The sequence below is a fragment of the Callithrix jacchus genome, chromosome 2 (assembly GCF_049354715.1).
Source record: "Callithrix jacchus isolate 240 chromosome 2, calJac240_pri, whole genome shotgun sequence".
Lineage (NCBI taxonomy): Eukaryota > Metazoa > Chordata > Mammalia > Primates > Cebidae > Callithrix > Callithrix jacchus.
The window spans coordinates 12,434,477-12,443,384 of record NC_133503.1 but is presented as its reverse complement, the minus strand read 5'-3'; positions in this window follow the sequence as shown (position 1 = coordinate 12,443,384).

The window sequence follows — 8,908 nt, the reverse complement described above, 5'->3', positions numbered from 1 at the left end:
AGCTGAGATTTCACCACTGCACTCCAGCCTGGACTCTGTCTCAAAAATAAAACAAAACAAAAAAGAAAAACCAAACCAAACAGCAACAGCAACAACAACAAAATGGCTTGATTTAATCAGTTCAGTGCTGTCAGAAAAACTTCACAGTTCAGGCTGGAGCGTGCCTGTTTCTGCTGTCATTGGGTGGGTTGCTGTGAGAGGCAGTGATAAAGGTGCACAGGGTTTAGATCTCTGCAGCCAGATGGCCTGAGTTCAAAGCTTGACTCCACCACTTCCCAGATGGGTGATGTCGGACTGGCTACCTAACTGCCTTGTGCCTCACTTTTTCTGCCTGTAAGATGGCCATAATAACACCCTTGCCAGGCATGGTGGCTCACACTTGGGATTCAGCACTTTGAGAGGCTGAGGCAGGCGGATTGCTTGATGCCAGGTGTTCGGGACCAGCCTGGCCAACACGGCAAGACCCTGTCTCTACTAAAAATACAAAAAAATTACTGGTGTGAGCCACCATGCCCAGTGTCAAATAAGAATTTGACAAACCTCTCTGTCTTTCCTTATAACTGGCTGGTGACAGACATGAGGTGATGTTGCGCCTCAGTATCTCATTTCCCTGGGCACACAGGCCTGTCTGTTGTCTTGTGGGGCTGGGTGCATTGTCCCGGTGGCCACGTAAGACAGTGCACACTGCTGATTGATGATCTGTTCCATGAATCTGATGCAGGGCAGGTGAGCCCTTAAGTGGAGTGTAGCCCACAAGTCTTGGCTTTGCCTGGGAAAGAATTCAAGGCCAAGCCCGAGGTAGAAGAAAACAGCTCTACTGAAGAGGCAGGGCTGCCCCACAGGCAGAGAGACGCAGCTCAGGGTGGTTCTGCTGTCATGTGTATAGCCACTTTTTTTTTTTTTTGAGACGGTGTCTTGCTCTTGTTGTCCAGGCTGGAGTGCAATGGCTTGATCTCGGCTCACTGCATCCTCTGCTTCCTGGGTTCAAGCGATTCTCCTGCCTTAGCCTCCCGAGTAGCTGGGATTACAGGCATGCACCACCACTCCCGGCTAACTCTATATTTTTAGTAGAGATGGGTTTTCTCCTTGTTGGTCGGGCTGGTCTCAAACTCCTGACCTCAGGTGATCCACCAGCCTCGGCCTCCCAAAGTGCTGGGATTACAGGCGTGAGCCACTGCACCCGGCTTTTTTTTTTTTTTTTTTTCTGAGACCAAGTCTTACTCTGTCGCCCAGGCTGAAGTGCAGTGGGAAACCCTGTCTCTACTAAAAATACAAAAATTTGTCAGGCGTGGTGGCAGGTGCCTATAGTACCAGCCACTTGGGAAGCTGACACAGGAAAATCGCTTGAACCCGGAAGGAGGAGGTTGCAGTGAGCGATATTGCACTACTGCACTCCAGACTGGTGACAGAGTAAGACCCTGTCTCAAAAACAAAAACAACAAGAGAAAACTGGGTATTGCCAGGCATGGTGGCTCACGCCTGTAATCCCAGCACTTTGGGAGGCAGAGGCAGGTGGATCACCTGAGGTCAGTAGATCGAGACCAGCCTGACCAACATGGTGAAACCCTGTCTCTACTGAAAAAATTCAAAATTACCTGGGCGTGGTGGTGTGTGCCTGTAATCCCAGCTACTCGGGAGGCTGAGGCAGGAGGATTGCTTGTGTTATATCGGACTCAGCACAGAAAGTCAACACCAGAACAAAAGTATGCCAAATTACAGGGTTTATTGCCGGCGACCACTGTGAGGAGAATGGACACAGCTTTGTTCTTTATAAAATGGCATTGTACAGGTTCTAACTCTAGGCCAGCTATATCACACTTGAACCCGGGAGGCAGAGGTTGCAGTGAGCTGAGATCACACCACTGCACTCCAGCCTGGGCAACAAGAGCAAAACTCCATCTCAAAAAAAAAAAAAAAAAAGATTGAAAGGAATCCTCCCTAAACATATTAAACCTCATACACGCATACTAGCTATTTGCAGGGCAGGTATTTCTCTAGTCTGTTTACCTTTGATTGTACTGCACAGCACAATCAAGCCACTTCCTGGCTCTCCCGTGGTTCTAAATTGTAGTGCTTTTAAATGCCTTTCTTTGCAAGTTTGCATGCCTCCCGAGACGACTGGTTCATAAAACAGCATGCTATGCTGGCGTCTGGCCAAGTTTTCAGTCATGAAAATCTAACATTGATGGGCCCCTTTCTATGTGCCAAGAGCTGAACTGAACACCTTGGATGAGTTATTACATGTATCTTCCAAATAATTCCACAGGCTGGGTGGGGTGGCTCACCCCTGTAATCCCAGCACTTTGGGAGGCTGATGCGGGAGGATCACCTGAGTTCAGGAGTTCAAGACCAGCCTGGTCAACATGGCGAAACCCTGCTAAAAATACAAAACTTAGCTGGACCTGGTGGTGCATGCCTGTAATTGCCACTACTTGGGAGGCTGAGGCAGGAGAATCTCTTGAACCCAGCAGGTGGAGGTTGCAGTAAGCTGAGATCGCGTCACTGCACTCCAGCCTGGGCAACAGAACAAGACTGTATTAAAAAAAAAAAAAATAGACAGTGGGGAAGGGAATATATGTTTTGCTAACAACCAGGGAGGAAGAGGGGAAGGGGGGTCATGTTTCCTAAGAGTGGCTTTGCTTTGATACCAAGACCCAGTAGAAAGAGCATGAAAATGTTCCACTCGATAAAACCTTGTTGCAATTTAGTGTTATGAAGTGTCTGTTTGAAGTTGAAACAAGTTCTAGATAAGCCCTTTGCTGAGCAACCAGAAAACAGGCAGGGATAAAGCAGTTAGACTGGAATGCTGATTAGAGCCATTAATTAAGACCATGAAAGTCCCGTGGAGTTACCTTCCACTGGAGACCTGGATGACTGGAATTAAAGGCTTTGGTGTTGTGTTGGGGGTGGAGGGGATGCGGGTTGTGGGCGGGGCAGCAGGAAATCCTTTCATGCTAAAGAGAGCCAAAGATGGTTTCAAAGATTTTTTAATTAAGGCATTATTAAAGCTGAGGCTTTAGTTGTGACCAGAAGACCCCGATGATGTAATCAAAATCTTATGGGGAGGAGGGGACTGAGGAGGGAGCCCATTTGTTTTCCAAGCCCCATGCAGCTGTTTGGTCCCACTCCAAGATGCCTTCAGGCTGGTTGATGTGGCCTCCCAGAGTCACCCAGAGTGACACTGCCATAGGGAGGCAGCCCTCTAGCTCAGTGTGTGCCTCTTGGGGCCACCTGGAGGTTGCCACCTGCCGCTTCTTTTAATCTCTTTTTTTAATAGAGGCAGGGTCTTGATTTGTGTCCCGGCTGGTCTTGAACTTCTGGACTCAAGCAGTCCTCCTGCCTTTGCCTCCCAAAGTGTTGGGATTACAGGCACAGGCTCCTGCACTCGGCTATCAAATCTCTCTGACTTCCCTGCTCGGGGGGGGGGGGGGGGGGGGGGGGGGGGGGGGGGGGGGGGGGGAGGGGAGGGGAGGGATTCAGCCAGTGGGAGGGATAAGAGAAAGGTCTGGAGGAGAGTGAGCTTCAGATGAGGGTCGTCCTTCCTTTCTCCCTCCAGCTTCCGAGGCCAAGTCTCTGGCGAGAGCCGCACCCGTCCAAGCCTGCAGCTCGCTGCCCCTCTGCAGCAGCATTCCATTCCTCCTTTGCTTCCTTAGCTCTGTCCACACCACTGTAAGGACTTTATTTATTTATTTTTTTGAGACAGAGTCTTGCTCTGTCACCCAGGCTGGAGTGCAGCGACTCGATCTTGGCTCACTGCAGCCTCTGCCTCCAAGCATCCGGCAATGCTCGTACCTCAGCCTCCCGAGTAGCTGGGATGACAGACACGCGCCACCATGCCTGGCTAATTTTTGTATTTTTAGTAGAGATGGGGTTTCGCCATGTTGATCAGGCTGGTCTCGAACTCCTGACCTCATGTGATCCACCCGCCTCAGCCTCTCAAAGTGCTGGGATTACAGGCGTGAGCTACCGCGCCCAGCCAGGGCTTCTTTATTGAAGCTTTTTCATTTGAACCATCTGGGTTCCATTCTCTGTCCTGCCAGGACCCTGCTTGGTGCAGCTGGTTTAAATAAATGAAACTGCACGGCGGGTAGATTGCTTGAGCTCAGGAGTTTGAGACCAGCCTGGGCACCATGGTGAGACCCTGTCTTTACAAAAAATACAAAAATCAGCCAGGTATTGGTGGCTTGTGCCTGTGTTCCCAGCTACTCAGGAGGCTGAGGCTGGAGAATAGCTTGAGCCTGGGAAGCAGAGGCTGCAGTGAGCTGTGTTCGCACCACTGCACTCCAGCCTGGGCAACAGAGCAAGACCCTGTCTCAAAAAAAAAAAAAAAAGAGAGAGAGGGAGGGAGAGAGAGAGAGAGAGAGAGAGGAGAGAGAAGAGAGAGAAAGAAGAAAGAAAGAAAGAAAGAAAGAAAGAAAGAAAGAAAGAAAGAAAGAAAGAAAAGAAAAGAAAAGAAAGAGAAAGAAAGAAAAAGAAAACTGGGCTGGGCTGGGCGCAGTGGCTCATGCCTGTAATCACAGCACTTTGGGAGGCCAAGGCAGGAGGATCGTTTGAGGCCAGGAGTCCGAGACCAGCCTGAGCAACATAGGAAGACCCCCGTCTCTACAAAAGTACAAAAATTAGGCATGATAGAGCATGCTTGTGGTCCTAGCTACTCGGGAGGCTGACTTCAGCCCAGGAGGTTGAGACTGCAGTGAGCTATGATCACACCGCTCGCTGCACTCCATCCAGCCTGGGTGACAGACTGATACTTTGTCATCAATAAAATAAATAAATAAATAAATAAATGAAACAGGATTGCTAGAAGCCAGGAGTTTGAGATCAGCATGGACAACATAGGGAGGCCCCCATCTCTTCAAAAATACACAAATTAACCATGCATGGTGGCACATACTTGTAGGCCCAGCTACTCTAGAGGCTGAGATGGGAGGATTGCTTTAGCCCAGGAGAATGAGCTGTAGTGAGCTATGACTGTACCATTGTACACCAGCCTGGAGCAAAACCCTATCTCCCCAAAACAAAACAAAACAAAAATCTGGGACCTACAGAATGTTGTATAAGATCCCAGAGAAGCCACATATGTTTGTTCAGGTTGTAGACTGCACAGCTCCAAGGACTGCCATTCACTTTGCAATCTACGGGAACGGCGCACTCTGGATTTACACGGCACACATTCTGTGTGGCTGAGCCTTAATGGTCCTGAATTTGCCTAAGGTCAACCAGCTACTTGGGATTTGTAGCAGGGCCTTGCCCCACGTCTCGCAGCTGTTACACCACCCCAAGATGGCTCTCCACACTGCCATACTACCGCTGAGGTGAGTTGAGCAGAGCTGCAAAGTATTATGTTGGTGCAAAAGGGTTGTGGTTTTGGCTCTTACTTTTTTTTGTTTTTTTTTTGAGACGGAGTCTCGCTCTTTTGCACAGGCTGCAGCGCAGTGGCACGATCTGGTCCCACGGCAACCTCCACTGCCTGGGTTCAAGCGATTCTCTATCTCAGACTCCCAGGTAGCAGGGACTACAGGGGTGTGCCACCATGCCCAGCTAATTTTTCCATTTCTTAGTAGAGACAGGGTTTTGCCATGTTGGCCAGGCTGGTCTTGAGCTCCTGACCTCAGGTGATCTGCCCACCTTGGCCTCCCAAATGCTGGAATTACAGGCATGAGCCATGACATAGTCTACTGGAGTTTTTGTTGTTGTTTTTAAGAGATGGGATGTTGTTCTGTTGCCTACGTTGGGGTGCAGTGATGCAATTACAGCTCACTGCAACCACAAACTCCTGGGCTCAAGTGATCCTCTTACCTCAGCCTCCAGAGTGGCTGGGGCTACAGGCATGCGCCACCAAGCCCAGCTAGTTGTTTAAATTTTTTGTAGACATAGGATGTTGCCCAGGCTGATCTCAAGCTCCTTGTCTCAAGCAATCCTCCTGCCTCGAAGTCCCAAAGTCCTGGGATTACGGAAGTGAGCCATCACGTAATCAGTCAGCCTTCTGGCCACTGATAATGAGAAAAACCTTTGAATATGTTTATTTGAAGGGCTGAATGACTAGGATCAACAGTTTGTTCCAGCAAGATTTGATTAGGAAAAGTTCTTAACCAGGCATCTGAAAAAAAGAAAAAAAGAAACTGTGCAATCCAAAGAACACTAATCCAAAGAGAGAAAAATGGCTAGGCATGGTGGCTCACACCTGTAATCCCAGCACTTTCGGAGGCCGAGGTGGGTGGATCACTTGAGGCCAGGAGTTCAAGACCAGCCTGACCAACATGGCGAAAGCCCGTCTCTACTAAATATACAAAAATTAGCTGGGCATGGGTGGTGTGCACCTGTAATTCCAGCTACTCAGGAGGCTGAGGCAGGAGAATCGCTTGAACCTGGGAGGTGAGGTTGCAGTGAGCTGAGATTGCACCACTACACTCCTGGGCAACAGAGCAAAATTCTGTCTTGAAAAAAAAAGCTGGGCACAGAGGCTCATGCCTGTAATTCCAACACGTTGGGAGGTGGGTGGATCACTTGAGGTTAGGAGTTTGAGAGCAGCCTGGCCAACATGGTGAAACCCTGTTTCCACTAAAAACAAAAATAAAAAATTAGCTGGGCATGGTGTTGCTTTCCAGACTGGGTGATGGAGCGAGACCCTGTCTCAAAAACAAACAAATAAATAAATAATTTTTAAAAATCTGGAAATGGGATCTCCAGACATTGGAGCCCTTTAATGCAATCCAATAAGAAAAAAAAAAAATAGCACCATCCACAGATAATTTTGTCAAAAAAAAGGCTAGGCATGGTAGCTCACACCTGTAATTCCAGCCCTTTGGGAGGCTGATGCAGGTGGATCACTTGAGCCCAGGAGTTTGAGATCAGCCTGGGAGATGTGGTAGAACCCTGTCTCTACAAGAAAAAAAAAAAACTTAGCTGGGCTTGGTGGCATGCACCTGCAGTAACAGCTACTTGGGAGGCTAAGGTGGAATGATCTCTTGAGCCCAGGAGGCAGAGGCTGCAGTGAGCTATGATCATGCCATTGCACTCCAGCCTGGGCAACAGAGTCAACCCTTGTCTCAAAAAAAATAAGAAGAATATGGCTAGGGGCAGTGGTTCACACTTGTAATCCCAGCACTTTGGAAGGCCGAGGTGGGTGGATCACTTGAGGTCAGGAGTTGGAAACCAGCCTGGCCAACAGGGTGAAACCCAGTCTCTACTAAAAATACAAAAGTTAGCCAGATGTGGTGGCATGTACCTGTAATCCCAGCTACTCGGGAGGCTGAGGCAGGAGAACTGCTTGAACCTGGGAGGCGGAGTTTGAAGTGAGCAGAGATTATGCCACTGCACTCCAGCCTGGGTGACGGAGCAAGACTCCATCTCAAAAAATAAGAACAAGAATAAATTATATATATGAAACCTCAATCTAATCAAGCCTCTACCTCTCAGCATCAATTTGTAGGAAATACAGGGGACAGAAGAACAAGTTAACACCACAAGAAAGCAATTAGCCAAGTCTGGATATAGGACATTCTACAAGCACAGGACCTGGTTTCTCCAAACATCAAGGTCATGGAGAAAAAAACAGAGGTGGGCTGACAGATGAAAAGAGACTTAGGCCGGGCGCCGTGGCTCACGCCTGTAATCCCAGCACTTTGGGAGGCCGAGGCGGGGGATCACGAGGTCAAGAGATCGAGACCATCCTGGTCAACATTGTGAAACCCCGTCTCTACTAAAAATACAAAAAATTTGCTGGGCATGGTGGCGCGTGCCTGTAATCCCAGCTACTTAGGAGGCTGAGGCAGGAGAATTGCCTGAACCCAGGAGGCGGAGGTTGCGGTGAGCCGAGATCGCACAACTGCACTCCAGCCTGGGTAACAAGAGCAAAACTCCGTCTCAAAAAAAAAAAAAAAAAAAAAAAAGAGACTTACTAAACACAGCATGGATTGGATCATTGAATGGAAAAAGGACATTGCTGGAAAAACTGATGAAATCTGAATCAATTCTGAAGTTAACAATCATGTTCCACTGTTAATTTCTGAGTTCTGACAGATGTACCACGGTTGTGTAAGATTTTAACATTAGAGAAAACTGGATGAAAGGTATACAAGAACACTCAGTACTCGCTTTTCTGTAATCTAAAATTATTCCAAAACAAAGTTTATTTAAAAGAGAAAGAGAGACGGATTTCAAAAGTGTAACAGCCAAATGCAACGGGTGGTTCTTGGTTGAATCCTGGTTTGAATAAATCAGTTGCAAAAATACCTTTAAGACCATCGGGGAAGTTTGAACATGGACTGGATATTGTCTGACAGCAAGGCGTCATTGTTTATTTTATTAGGTGTGATAACAGCATGGTGGTTATGGGTTTTAAAAATGTCTACCTGGTAAACACATGGATTCAGTGGTGAAATGATGTGATACCTGAAATTTGCTTTAAAATGCTCCAGAGGAGGCCGGGCGTATTGTCTCATGCCTGTAATCCCAGCACTTTGGAAGGCCGAGGTGGGCAGATCACCTGAGTCGGAGTTCGAGACCAGCTTCGCCAACATGGTGAAACCTCGACTCTACAAAAAATACAAAAATTACCCAGGTGTGCTGTCAGGCGCCTGTAGTCCCAGCTTCTTGGGAGGTTGAGGCAGGAGAATCGCTTGAACCTGGGAGGCGGAGATTGCAGCGAGCCAATATCGTGCCACTGCACTCTAGCCTGGGACTCTGTCTCAAAAAAAAAAAAAAAAAAAAAAAATTCCAGGAGAAAAAATAAAATGATGGCAGTGGATAAACCAAGATTGAAAATGGTTGAGAACTGTTGAAGCAGATAATGGATATATCCATATTATACATATACTCATTATATATTTTATACACCTATCATCTGCCATTACTTTTAACATATATAATAGGTATATATCAAAAGTAATGGCAAAAACCTCAATAA